This window comes from Poecile atricapillus, chromosome 2 (genome assembly GCF_030490865.1).
Source record: "Poecile atricapillus isolate bPoeAtr1 chromosome 2, bPoeAtr1.hap1, whole genome shotgun sequence".
In the NCBI taxonomy this organism is placed as follows: Eukaryota; Metazoa; Chordata; class Aves; order Passeriformes; family Paridae; genus Poecile; species Poecile atricapillus.
In genome coordinates this window covers 39,324,247-39,338,576 of record NC_081250.1, presented here as the reverse complement: position 1 = coordinate 39,338,576, position 14,330 = coordinate 39,324,247, and positions in this window count along the sequence as shown.

Genomic DNA, 14,330 nt, shown 5'->3' with positions numbered 1-14,330 from the left:
TCAGTGCTTGACTAATGCAAAGTGAATTTGCCAGTCTCCATTTTAAACTACTTCTGTATTTAGTTTCAGTTAAATGCTTTTTCTGAGATTTTGACTAGGAGCCAAACAGAAAATTATTTTAGCCTAACACGGATACTACATTGGAAGAAAAAAGGAAAAGGAGGAAAACTCAGGTACCACCAATCAACAAAAATGTTTCCACTTAATATTTTGATAGCTGAAAAAGTTAGTGCTTTAAGGCAGAAATTTTTTTGCAGTGGAATTGCAAAAATTCTTAACCTTGAGGAATTGCAGAATTCTTTAACTGCATCTGATAATTTGAAATCAGAAGGCAAAATAAATTTAAAAGTAATAAAGTAATTTTCTCATAATTTTGATCAGAATCTCTGGGGGAAATGTAATAGCTGTAGATAATTTAAAACAGTAATTTAAGTCAATTTTTAAAAAGTTGCAGTGAATTAAAAAGATGGAAAAATGCCTTGCCAGTCTTATTAATGAGGAAGTACTTCTGCATTTATAAGATCACATGCAATGAATAGATTTTAGGAAAGAATTAATAAATAAAACACTCAGGCTGAATAGAGCTAATATGAAAAATTTAAATGTAACTCCTTCAGTTGTCTTTTGGAATACGCTATAAACAGTGAACACATGAATCTCTTCATGCATAAGCTGTTTTAAAGACACTAATTTCCTGTGTTGTTCTCCGTTTCAGCCCAGCTCTTAATATATTTTAATTAATTATTTTTTTTAACCAGAGGTAATTCCTCATCCACAGTTGTTTAATGTTAACTTAGAATATCCTGAATTTGCAGTATTACGTGGTGGAAAGATCTGTGCTGCAATCTGCTCTAAAACTATGGTTATTAAGTTATGCTGGCAGTGGTACAGTGCTGGGTAAGTGGTAGATGTTGATCAAGGCACGTGTAGGTAGAAGTCAGTGTTTACTCAACTTTTTATAGAGTACTTGGATAGTAGATAACTTTTTATAAGATTGAGGAGGTAGAGATTAAATGGGGAAATGAAAACTACCGTTGCCTAGAAATGTATGGCTTAATAAAGGTTAAATCAGCAATGTTTGCTAGGATCCAGCTTAGTCAGGTATATTTTAAAGAACAACTGGCTGTCGACCATGCCATTCGTGGATGCCTTCCAAGGTTGCAACTGAGGTCTTACATTAAAGTTTACATTAATGCTATACTACCCAGTTAATGCTTGCAAACTGATTTTGGGGTGCATTGTTTCCATCAGAACTATGTGGGAGCCAGCTTGTGCACAGAATTCCTCCTTTCAAACAAACATTTGTTGTACTGTTGTCTGTCTAGAGTTGATCATCCAGCTGTTGATTTCTTCATATCCTGTTTTGATACTTCATGCTTAGTAATTTCCTACACCACAGGAAGTTGCTGGGAAGATGTGTCCTTAAAATATAAGATGGAAGCCCCTTCTAGGCAGTGTAGAAAGAAAGAAGAGGCAGAAAGCACAGGTATGCAGGAATCAAACTAACTTTGGTATAAACTATATAACTTAAAATGAGAAGCAAGTAGTGAAAATTGTCTTGTCTGATCCTGTATGAAAATCTGTCTCAACTTCTGTTATCCTTGGAAGATTTTTCACATATAGTGGGTTGGATTTAAGATATAATCCTTATTATGTGCAACATCAGGAAATGTAGAACACTAAAAATAAAGTGTGTTTGTCTCCATAGTGCGGTGGAATGAAAACAGATGGCAGGCAGCACATATGGCTGCCAGAAGCTGGGAACACCCATTTGCAGAGTTCTTGCAGCTCTAAACAAAACAAGCCAAAACAAAGGAACTCCAAGAGGGGTAGAGATTGTTCCAGGCAGATATCAGGATATCTGTCCTCCACGCCCACACTCTTTATTTGTTTACCTTTGGTTGCTCAAGCTAGAAATGGAAGTATACTACTAGTTAAGAATTTATTGGACCTTCGTAGTATTTGTCCAAACTTAGCATTTCTTAAGTATAGGCATTATTTAAAATCTCTAATTTCTATTGTAGGTTCAAACCTCTGGGTTAGGACAAAATCTGAAGTTTTGCCAGTGTTGTCCAAGCAATTTGACAACATTAAAAATGTGCCAGTATTGAAGGGACTTTTGTATGTCAGCTTCATGTCATAGAGATGGTTGAGAAGGAAATTGCAGACCGGTGTCTTCCTTAAACACAGCTGCTGGAATAGACTTGGATCCTTTCTGTGTACTTTGAATATTTTGAGGGAATTTATTAAACATTATTGGCAGTAGTTGAGCTTACCTGGTGCTAGTTCTGAAGGTTCTTTATGGAGTATTACTGTTGCAAGCAGTGCTTTATGCCTTGTACCTTATGGCCTCTCTAAACAGTAATCAGTGATGTAATGTGGATTATGTGTACATCTGTGATCACTGGTCATATAGTTGTCAACATGAGCAGAAGGGAAGAGTAATAGCAATAATACCTGACACAATTTTAGGTTTTTTATGCTTGTCTTTGATAGTTAATCCAAACAGAAGGACAGTAGAGTTAAAAAAAAAAAAAAGTCTTTAGTAGATTGAAGCAGTTTCTTCTTTACTAAAGCTTTTAATTTCAGAAGCAGAATTTTGAGGCCTCCCAGGCTATATTACAGAACTTGGGAATGACTAATTAACAGTCCAAGGTCAAGTATATGTATTTTAGGTGTACAGGTATTATGAAATGTGTAAAGGATTAAATGTGACTGTGAATAAGACACCAGTGATTTTCTCCATTGTTAAAATTTTTATTCTTATTCTTGGACTTGGGTTTTTTTTTTATGGTAAGCTTTGTAATTTGGCTTTAGCTTTGTTTATTATTAGCCTGCTTCAGTTTCTGCAGCTTTATTTTTTTCTCATCTGATTTAAAGTACATTTTAATTTGCTTTAATTTATGTACAGAATTGCAGCTGTATGGTAAATACACAACGACAAAAAGTAAGTTGGTTTATTTGGTAAAAGGAGGTGAAAGGAATAGACTGGAAATATTCAGACTCAGCAGAAAAAAAAAGCAATAGTAATTAAAATTGATGATACCCAGAAACCAACAAAATTATGAGGACTTAATAAAATTTTATTTCAAAAGAAAATGTAATGGACTGCATAAACTGGTGCTGGCAAAAAGTAGCTTCCAATGACTGACCCTGTTTTTGAGACATTTTATTGTGTGTTTATTTATATTTAGGTCACTAAAAGTTTTCAGTAGAAGAAAATTGCTGAGACCAGTGAACGGCTTTTTTTGAAAATCCATCTGAGATTTAAGGAATAAATATTTAAGGGTTTAAATATTTTTTATTTTTACTAGTTAAAGCTATAGAAATAATTTTAAAATTAAGAATAAGGTTCCTCTTGTTATAGATAATGTCTTCCTTTGTTCCAGTGAATAATCTTGATCTTTGATTTTTGAAGAAGTGTGTTTAGTGACACGTTGTAACCAAGAGCTTTAGGTCCACATTACCTGTAAGGATGTGAGATTTCAGTGTGGCATTGAGCATCTGCTTAGACTTGAAGCCCTGAGTCTCCCATTAGAGGTCTGTTAAACTGTGGGAAAGATGATTTCACTATGCATTTTTATGGTAATGTTTCAGTGTATGTTCTGTTAACTTGATCCCTTTATTACATAATGCTGAGTGTTATTTCATATCCTTGGAACTTCAGTAATATAGTGTATTATCCTTGAAGTCCCAGGGGAACATACTTTCCCCACCGAAAATCATCAACTAGCAGCTTATATCTGTTGCAATCAAGAGGAAATGCTGGACTTACTTTAGATAAGCACTTTGGATAACAATATACAGACTCCCCTGTGGAACAGTCATAAAGAAACCAGCTGATATAAGACAGTGAAGACATCGGAGAGCACTGTTTAAGCAAACTCGAACGAAAGTACTTGGAACGGTTGGTCACAGTCTCTTAGAGCAAATGGAAACAGCAGTGAAGTACAGAATGGAAGGAGAGAGCCTCACTTCTCACCTCTGCGTTATTACCACTGTGAAGAGAAGGATGGAAGGTAATGGAATATATGTGTGTCCATTCTTGCGTTATTTGAGAAGTCAAAATAACACAGTTAAGCTGCAGCAGCTTTTACCTTTAGCCAAAGTGCCAGGGAAATGTATGGTATATAAAAAAGCAAAGTTCACTGCTGGCAAAAAGGATGTAAAACTTTATTGGTCGAAAAGGAAGTGCCTGGTTGTGGACGGCATTAATAATTGTGGCGCTGTTCTGGTTTGGTTTAGTATGAAGCATGCCCAAAACTGGTTTTGATTTGTGTTTTCTTTAGGTTGTATAGATTGGAGTTTCTGCCTGAGTATGCTAATTTCCATGATGTTAACAATAATGGTTGAAAAGAAAATAGTCCTTCCTCTCCCCAAACTAAAACAAAACATTCAAAATGAAAAATAAACACCCTCACTAAGGATGTAGGAACAGAAACAGGAAGTGTTAGAGGCTGCAGTTTAATTTTAACACTAGAGGGTGGGAAAAAGTTAAGATCAATGCTGATTAATGAATGTCAAATTTGTAGCATTTGGGGACTTGTTTAGAAAAGCTAATTGTTTCCTTTTTTTAATAAATATTTTTTGAAAGGAATTTGTATCATCATGGAGCCTTTCAAAACAGCCTTAGGAAGTTCTTGCCTAAGGGTCAGTTCTATGCAGGATCTGCCTTTATAAGTTGACTCAGCCTCTAACAGCATTACAAGTCATATCAATTCTTCCTGTACACTTCAAAGTCCGTCTTTGATAATGGTATTTTTAAAATATAAATACATTTGATTTTTTTTAGTAAGGGTGAAACCCCAGAGTTCATATTCAGTGCAACAGACGTTGCAATTTTTCTTGACTATACACTGTAACTATGTACTCTGCAACTTCATTTTGTAGTTTTATTTCACATTTTAAGGCTTGCTGGTAATTCATATTTGTACACCAGCTTGTAGGTGAAAAAAAAGAATTAATGTGTGACAGAAAGATATGAAGAAATGGGCTTTCAACCGTACACAACATAAGCATAATGAAGATACAGAAATGTGTATTTCTGGCCCACAGAAACAAAATCTGTGATAGGAAACAGACTAAGAAACACTTCCCAGAATACATTTACCTTTTCTATTTTTGATTTAATTTATTTCACATACAGAACTGATTACCAATCATGTGAGGAAATTCAATCTTTTGTAAGTATTCAGTGAAAAATACAAGGTTCGTCTGTGAACAGAGCATGGAGGCAACATGTATGCCAGTGAAAGAGTGGCTGAAATTTTGGATGTGGAAAAAAAGAATATAATTTCTAAAGATCATGAGATTTGCTGGCGTGTGATAACCAATTCAGTGGAAATCAACTAGAACCTATTCTGTTCCAAGGATTGAATGTTAAATCCATAACTGGGGAATATTTTATTGGAAAAGTTGTATGGAAGAGACACTTCAGTCATGTAGTGTTACTTGTGGGTGGAGCAGGAGTAACTACGAGCAGAACTGGTCAGTGGATTTTGTGTTTAACACACATTAGAGCAAGAAAACCAGGACTAGCACCACATATTAGCATTACCTTTATTAGTGGTGAGATGGAGGGATTCTACAGTGAAGCATAAGCAGATGTTTTATCCTTCTTTTGGAAGATTCCTTTGTTTAATGTGTGATACCAGCTGTCTTCTGGGGTAACCCTCACTGTTGTCTTCACTCTTAAAAGCTCTTCTAAATTTCCCTTTTTCTAAACTGGTGGTTTTCATTCTTTGAAGCAGTGTCTGCAGTGGCAGTCAAGGCAACTTCCCAGTGATTCATAGGTAAGATCTGGAGGCTTCTGTACCATCCCTGGATTCTGTCTTTTTCTCTCTCTCCTGGTGCATCACAGACTGGTATCCCAACCCCATACAGAGCCTCCATGTTTTCCCTAGTTTATGACAGCTGCTGTTCCCTCTCTGGTGGGCAGTGGGAGAAGCCATCAGGATGACAGCAGCATGGTCTGCTGAGGGAGTATGTGGTCCTTTGCATCTGCCACAGTCTTCATTGCTGGAAGATTTTGTTCATCTCTTTTATAATTTTATTTCCTGCGTGCTTTTTGTGTTGTGTCTTTGTGTCCTGTGTCACCCCCCTCCTCATGACATATTCATAGGACAACTGAAACCTCAGCCCCTATCGTTCCAGTAATGTGTCCCTCACTGGTATGCTCCTGTGTTCCCAGCAAGTCTACTGGCCACCAAGAGCAGCCTGCTGCAGGCCTGGTAACATAGGACTTTCCTCACATCATTTTGAGATCCACTGTTGCCCAGGAGCCCGAGAGGTGACAGACGTGTTGCAGGGGCCACAGTGCAGGGGAAGGTGAAGGAGCAGACACTTTAAGGGAAGGGTTTTAGGACCAACACTGCAACCTAGTGTTTTGGTATGTTTATGCATATAGTTCAAAAGGGCAATGAAGCTCCTGACCAAATGAAGTAAGCAGATTTTACTTCATGGGAAAATTTTTCTCCACACCTCATAGAAACATTACAGAAGGAGAACTGAAGGAATTGCCATGGAAATTCAAAGAACTGAATGAATGATTATACGTTAAGTTTGCGTGTTGTGCTACAGGTATCTGTTGTAAGGCTATCAGAGAATAAATCAAACAAATGCTGAATTGAGAACAATATTTTTATTTCGTGTCTTTTTGAAAGATTAACTATTGCTTTTTATAAATATGCAAAGATCTGTAGGAGTGGAAATGCAAAGCACAGCACTCAGGCCATTAACATGCTAATTCATCTGGAGGGGATTGAAAAAGTAGTTTCAACTATTTTATTTGCATGTCCCTGCTAGTCTGTTACAGAACCTGTTAAGCTACCATGCTGTGGCATAGTTAACAACCCTGGAGAGAGCATCAGCCTTAGGGATTGTGGGATGTCCCACCATGTACAGCATGGGACTAGCATAGGTCAAGGGTGGGATGACAGGCACTGCAATCTTCCTGTTTGTGAAACACAGACAAGGGATGATAAATTAGCAGGGCAGATTTAAGCATTAAGTGGGAGCTGGAGGGAGGCGTGGGAATGTTGTGTTCCGCATGTACATTCTGCTGGGAGAATGTCTGTTGTACGGGGCAGCTTGGCAGTGCTGTGTGCCGTGCCTGGCTAAGGAGATGTTTGGCTTTGTGGCTGAAAGCAGTCATGCTGGTTTGGTGAAGCAACTCAGAGCTGAGGCATGTGCCATGGATTATGTGTGAGTGCTGCAGCTTGTGCTATGTTCCCATGGGTTGGTTAATGTGCCTGCCTCTATGGCCTGCGTGCTCTGTCTGTAGCATAATCAGAGAGCTGGTGTGGATCCAGCTTTGCTGTACTTCATCAACAACTATCAGGAAAGAAAGTATTGTTTCATCTGAATTCTCTTCAATTCTGCACAGCAACTCAAAATTTATACCTTTAATTATTTGGGAGAATGGATTGTTTGATTAGAAAGCTGAGGAAAGCTTTATGATTTGAAAATTAAATGTCGCAAAGAACCATATGTGTGCAATTATCTCTTAAACTTTAGCTATTCTATAACTTCAAGTAATTTCATTGTGTTTTCAGCCTTTATGCCAGTGTGCTCTTTCATTATTGTTACTCATGTCTCAGAAAACTGAGTCAAACATATTTTGGGAGAAATGATAGAAAATAATGAGCAATTGAAAAAAACAGGTTAGCAAACCAGCGGAATTCTCATGCATGAGAGCTAACAAGTGACTTTTTCAATAAACTAACCATAGGATGTAAAGTAAAAAAGGAGCTTCCATGCTTCTTATTATGAGTCACAAGAGAAATGAACTCAGCAGAAAAATGTCATGTTTCAGTAGCATGTCCAACATCTCTCAAAGGGTACAGGAACATAAAAGAATCTGTAATATCTGTCTTTTCCCAAAGAACTAACGTTAGTACTGGTTCCAAAGTAAATGGAATTCTGACATGGTTAGTGTCAAACAGTTTCAAAACCTGCTGGAAAATACATTGATACATAAACCCCATTTTCTAATTTAAGACACATTAGAGGGAGGAAAAGGTTGAATGGGATGGAAACTGATACTATGTTGAAATATCTGGGTAATGTGTGTTGCCTTTTCATGGAAACCTGACGAATTCATTGCACTTATTACCTGGAAATAGAAGAATGTGAGCAGCAGTAAAAACCAAGGTAAAAGGAACCACATTACTTTCAGATAAATTTCAAGAGCTTCAGAGCTTCCTACTCTTCAAAGGCTTTCTGCAATAAAAGCTTCCAGCAGAAGAGCATATGTGGAATAACAAAGCTTAGTAAAAATCCAGCTAAATGAAAAGGAAGGTGAGTTGTTATTACAGTTCTATAGCATGATGGTGAAAAGTTTGGCATGAGCTTACTATGAGGTACAGTACAGGAAATGTATTCTCTCTAGCTGTTACCTATGAACATGGGGTATCACTAAGTTGTTCCTGCAAAATTATTTTGAAAAAATGAGGAAAGTGATTATAGTATAACAGCAGATTTGTTGCAAAAATAGATATGTTGCCTTTTTTGACACTTAGGTCTGTCAGTAAGATAAAATATACAGTACCTTTGCTTCATAGTTTGCAAGAGATGAAGGAATATTGTAAAAGAACTGCATTGATGAAAAACATTTTTCTTTACTCTTCTACAAGTTAAATCCACAGTAGATTTCAAAAAGAAATATGTAGAATAATGAGGACTACAGTGTCCATATTGTTTAGGTAAAACCCACACAGGTGTATGTATATCAAAGCAAGTTACTTCTAGCACATCCTGTAGATGAAAATCTTTTTTCTAGAACATTAAAGTGAATTCACAAATTACTAAAGCACATATATTCAAAGTCATTCAAAAGACTGTTTTCCTTCTTCATAGGTGACAGCCAGGAATCCTAAATCAAAGAAAGAAATGCTGTGATCAGGATGCAGCATTCTGAGGTGCTTAGAAATGGAAAGATGCTGTTGAAAACCATGCTGGACTGAAGACCTAGACTGAGATTCCCAGACTCTAATAAAAATACGGCATAGCAAAGTGCTGGTTAAATGATGCCTAAGCAGTCAAACACATTGTCCTGGCCAGTACTGACATCTGTTGCTACTGTGACTTCTTCTACCTCTACCAGCAGTAGCTACAGTTATAGTGAGCAAGAGGCATGTAAGAACCACTGATCCGGATGATTTTACTTCATCTGAAAACTGAGGTAATGTCTTCTTACATTTCTTTAAGAAAAACAGGAGTGCACTAAGGAGCATGAAGAATCTACAGAGCTGATTGGAGCAATGTAAGGTACGTAGTGGAAAGAGAATATTAGTGTTAGTTGGGTAAAAATAGAACAGGAGACCATAACTTAAATGTAAAATCATATTTAATGTGTTGCATTTGGTGCTTTATTTACCCATTCTCCTAATAAATACAGCACGGCTAAAATGCTAAGCAGAAACACCACTGTTGAAAAAGCATGGAGGACAGCTGCATGGTATCTGGGAGAGAAACATTCAAGACCCAGAAATACCAATGCATTAAAGGATCTAAAGGAATAACTGAAGATTTTTTTTGAATTTCTGATCATCTTTGCGTAGTAATAGTAGTAATACCTAAGGAAAATAGAAAACTGCATGAAGCAGCTAGCTGTGACCATTTTAAAATACTGCTTGCTTAATCACCCAAGCTGTTGAATTACACAACTGCTACTGAAATAAATAGGAGCTGCTTCTGGTGAGCCTTGTTATAATTGAGGCCACCTGAGAAATTGTTGAATAGGTGATCTCTAACAAGTAATTGTTAGGGAGTTGTAAATTCAGATAATACTTATGGTTAAGTGGGTGGCTGAGTCTTGTGTACATTTTAGCTGTTAGCTATACTCTTTATATTTTTACAGTTGAAGTATACATCTTATTTTTGTAATTACTTTCTCAAAGACTTCTGAAAAATTAATTCTCAAAAGCCTTAGAATACTCTGCTGACATAGGTAATCTGAAACAATGCATTTAAGCAAAGAGAATTATTAGCAAACAGGTAACTGGAAGGAATAAGCACTTAAGTCAGCTAGAAAAGAATACTCACAAAGCAGTATTATTGTATAAACTTCCTTTTCTAAACTGCCTTGTAATTGTCAGAAGAACATGGTGAGCACATTCCCTGTGCTGTGGGCTATAAAAGAGGAATTTAAATTTTAGGCCATCTAGTACCAAATCAAAAACACCATGGTCTAGTAATTCAAAGCACTAAGTCAGTATAAACTCAAGCTGCCAGAACAAATTTACTCTAAGGCTTTCTTCATTAATTTGTTGGATAGGTACATGCAAACTCTCTGTGGTTCTGCTATTCTGTGCTTGACTGGACCCTTCATAGTTACCCCTGACTATTTTTTTGTTAGTTACTACTTCTTGTCTTCCCCACTTTCTGTGCTCAGGTGTATTGTTAGCTGATGTCCTCATGTGTGCCTACCCTAGTCCTCTATCAGAAGGATGTTCACAGGTCATTCATCCAACTCTTTTGTTGCTCTTTGCCTCAGAGATTGATTTGCTCAAGTATTCTAAAACTTGTGGCCTGCTTCTCTTTTTGCCTTTGACCTCAGCATAAACTATGTGGGTACACTGGCCACACTTCAGTGACATGCTCTGCCTCAGTGGATCTTGAGCCATCAGCCTCTCTTGAGTCCTGAGACTTTTCTCTTCTTGGGCTACCACAAGAACCACACGACTCCCTTCTGAGAAAGGGAATGCAAATGCATGCCCTGACCTAGTCATCATTGGTTCTAGTCAACACTGGTGATACAATGAAGGTGTGCAGAAAAACATGTTCTTTCTCTTTCCTCATAATAAGTTAAAACATTATGTGCCAGAAGTGGTTGAATTTTAGCTCAAGAGAACAAAGTGCCATCTCTTTAGACATTTCCCAGAATAGTGGGCTTCTCTGCTCATCATTCTCTACATCACTTATCACTTTTCCCCACAGAGTCAACATATCCACACGTGCCTTATATCTTTCACCTTCCTGTCATTTCAGGAATGAGTAGAAATGACCTTCTGCTATTAGGAAGCAGTCTTGATACTCAAAATCTATCCTGTCTATTTCTATCTGGGAGACTGGAGAAACACACTGGTAATGAATGGGTACCTTCAATGAGCAAGGAGTCTTGCTGGGGAAAAATGAATTGCCACTCACATTATCTTGCTTAAACAGTCTTGTTTAGGTGAACTGCTAGGAAAAAACCTGCCTGTTTTAGTCAAAAGGAAATTCTGCTTTGGAAAGAGAGAGCTTCTTTACAGAGGGTATGGGATAGAGGGACAGTAAGAAATGGATATGTGGCTAACATCAGAAAAGCTTCTCAAGGAAAGCCTAGCATACTTTGCACTATTCATCACCCTGAGCTCGAGGGAGTGCCTTTCTGAATGGCATGGCATGCCCAAACCTTGCTGGCGGTTTATGTTCTCCACACTGATTTGCAAAGGTGTAATGGAGTTGGTGATTCCCAGCCTCCAAATCACAGCAATCTCCTCTCAGCTCAGTGTAACTCCTGAGATGGCCACTGCTATCTCATGCACATTCAGCACATGAAAATCAAAATACATCACCTTCTCCATTCTGTGTTTTTCCCATTGTTTTTGTCCTTCCAGGCATTTGCATCTCTTCTGACTGCCACCAACTCTTGTAAGACTCAGATGTTGATAGCATGGATAATAATCCTATTTATGTTGAGAATTCCTCCCGGTACAGCCAGTTCAGTTTCTCCTGCTTCACCTCTACATGCAACTTCTCTTGCTGTGTGTGGTCACTGCACAAGGGAGCTTTGTCCTATACAAGGAATTTCGATACAAATATATTTAATTTCTATGACCAGCCTATGCCATATCAACAACTTTGTGTATGCTGCCCAGTGAAAGTGTGTCACAGTTTAAGACTGAGCTGTCTGTGAGGAGACTGGGCTTGGATTCTAAAGTACTTCTAGTCACAGATAAATATTTAAAAGTGACACCACTTCCCTGTTCTGTGTGAGAGACTGTGCAGTTCAGGCTAGAGGCCAAGCAAGTCGGTGTGATGGTCCCTAACAAAACTAGCAGCAGGGAGATGATGCCATCCAGGAGGGAGGAGGTGGGTCAGCGCAGCAGTCCCAGCCATGCGATGGGCAGTCCAGGGTGGAGCCAGGGGTCCCTGTAGCTAACCCTGGGGATTCTGCCAGATCTCTTCCCCAGCTACAACCTGGCAGTAGCACTCACAGCCTGCTCCGCTTCTGTTTTCCACACCTCTAACAACAGCACAGCACTTAACAGGTTAGTCACCAGAGGAGGAGTTGGAGAGTAAACAGATTTTAAGCCATCCAAACCCTCTGTCAAGCTGTCACAAGTGGTACATTGTTCCTGGAGGATTAAGATGGAAATGACCTGGTGTTTTTCAAGAGACTGGTTGTGGAACAGTCTGGCCCCAGGAGTAGCTACTGACAAAAGTGCCATGGATACATCAGGTATGTAAAGCCTGGGCACAGTTCAGCTGAGAGTGTCAGGCAGTGCATTGACAGTGCACACCCACAGAAAACCACTGGTGTGGTCTCTTGCTAATTCAGCAAAGGGTTTTGAGATACAATTGTGTAAGAACACAGAACCTGGCTAAATTTATATCATAGGTGATCTGGCCATGGATAGACTTCTCTTAAATACTATGCAACCATGGCCTGAAGGTCATTCATAATGCAGTACAAGTACGTTGGTCACTCTTACATGGTATTGCCACAATCCTACTCAATAATTTGATCAGTTATTTTAAAATTATGTTAATGAATTATAATGAAATTTTTAAATGCAGTAGAATATGGAAATTACTTTATAGCAAGTGTAAATATTTAATTTTAAAATGTGCAATGTTTGTTTATACCTCATTACAACTACATACAATGTGGAATGTATAATGTAATGGACATCTACGTAGTTTCATAAATATTTTAGCACAAAATTACACTTTTTTCTGTGTAGTTTTCAGAAAGATGAGAGCTGTGATCGGTCATTTAAGTAAGTAGTTGTATCTGAGTACATTCACAGAGTAGATAAATGTACATAGTTTCACAAATAGTCAACTTTTAGGCCCTTTAAATCTGAGTCCAGAAAAGCTACATAGAAAGAAAAGGTTTTATTAGATAGTAAGTAAACTAGAAGTGGCAAATAACATGAAATAGATGGGAAGTTTGTACACACCAAGTAGAGAAATACTTAAAGATCATACATACAGCTGTCTTTCTGCTAAAATGATTGAACACAAAGTAGTATTATAGTAAATATTTTGCTTACTAAAAGCAGTAGTGAAACTGGTTTAAGTAGATCATTGTTTTGAAAGCCTGTAGGGTACTTCTGTTTATGTTATGGTCTACAACTATGAGGACAAGTAAATCTCCAATGAATTGAAATAAGACTTTGTGTGTACTATCTTAAGGGGATTATTAATTTAAAATGTCACACAATAAGTGTGAAGTATTTGACATGCACTGGTAGTGCACTATTTGGGCAGGTTGCATCTAGCAAAGTAATTCCACTCCCATCAAAATATTATGGCACTTGAATTTGATTTATGCTCAAATCTGCTTCTGTGTTTAACAGGGATCACTTTCAGTGTGATGAGCAATCTCATTTCGCTGCTTCACCTCTGCAGTCCACAGAAGCAGCTGCTTTTAGTCTCATGAGAACTGGGTCCCACAGTCCTACATAGCTAGCAATGCAACTACTCAGCATATACATATAAGCATTAGGGATAAACCCAACATCAACAGGAAGCCAGTAACATGCCGTGCAGCTAGCATAGTATAGAATGAGAATTAAGTAAAATCCAACCTGGACAAAGTAATTTCAAAGGCTAAAGAAAATGCTTGGGGGAACATCAGCCTTTCCTCATAAATCTGCTCCAGCGTGACACAGACTGAACATGTCTGACCATGCACGTTCAAAGATCGGTAACTGCCAAGAAGAAACTCCCTCTGTCTCTCTCTAATATATATGGAATTGGCTGCCTTCGAGTTAGATTGCTATCTTCTACTTGGCTCATGTTGCAAAAGGCATGCTTCCCACACTAAGGACAGCCTATTTACTAAACAGCTGTAGCTAACAAGAGCATAGTACACTAATGTTTGTGACTTGCTCTGTTTCTGCTGAATGCAGTAATGGTCCTCTAATGATGCAAAAATCTCTGAACAGATGCACTGCTTCTGTTTTCTCTGGTCCTCACAATATTCATTGCAGCAGTTCACTGTACATGGTTAATTTTAACAGGTCCTACATATAAATTTGAGATTTTGGAAAAAATAAAATCAACATGGTTCTAATCAGCAAGCTCAGAATTCTGAAGTGCTAGGCATAACCCTGCAA